The sequence below is a fragment of the Alosa sapidissima genome, chromosome 19 (assembly GCF_018492685.1).
Source record: "Alosa sapidissima isolate fAloSap1 chromosome 19, fAloSap1.pri, whole genome shotgun sequence".
Taxonomy (NCBI): Eukaryota; Metazoa; Chordata; class Actinopteri; order Clupeiformes; family Clupeidae; genus Alosa; species Alosa sapidissima.
In genome coordinates, this window is record NC_055975.1 from 7,153,397 (window position 1) to 7,154,126 (window position 730).

Sequence of the window (730 nt, forward strand, 5' to 3'; positions counted from 1 at the left end):
CCAAGGCCAACTGTTGCGATTTAGTGTCATGTGCTATTCATGTCTGGTTTGCCCTCTAGTGTTCAAAGAAAGGAAATTCATTCTTTATGGACAGTCTCGCTCATAACATTGAGTTCATGAAATAGTTTTCCCATTATATGAAATGAATTAATTAATTAGACTAGATTAGATTAAACTTTATTGGCATTGTGCAGAGTAGGCCTACAAGTACAAAGACAACAAAATGCAGTTTGTGTCTAACCAGAAGTGCAAAATAAGCAGAAAAGTGCAGTGTGATATACAAAGTATAGACAGGTGGTGCATAGACAGGACAAGAAAATATAGTGCAATGTAGACAGTAGTATACAGCTGGTTTACAGAAGGTGGTTTAGAGTAATATAAATTAAAAATAAATATGTGCAGTGTATTAGCAGTGGGGGGGGGGGGGGGGGGGAGGTTGCCTTGGATGTGGACACCTCAACAGGCACAGGCAAGGAGGCATTGGGCGGGGTGGGGGGCAATGGGGGCTTAGTTGGTTGGTTGTCACCAGGATGCAGAGCTAGAGTTCAGTAGGGTGACAGCCACAGGGAAGAAACCTCTGAACCTGCTGGTTCGGGCGTGGAGAGACCTGTAACACCTCCCGGAGGGAATTAATGCAACAGTGTAGCATTTTCATATCAGATTAAAAGCAGTGCATCTTGTGATTATTATTAGACAGTGTTAATGTTGACATATAAAAGCCAATTACACA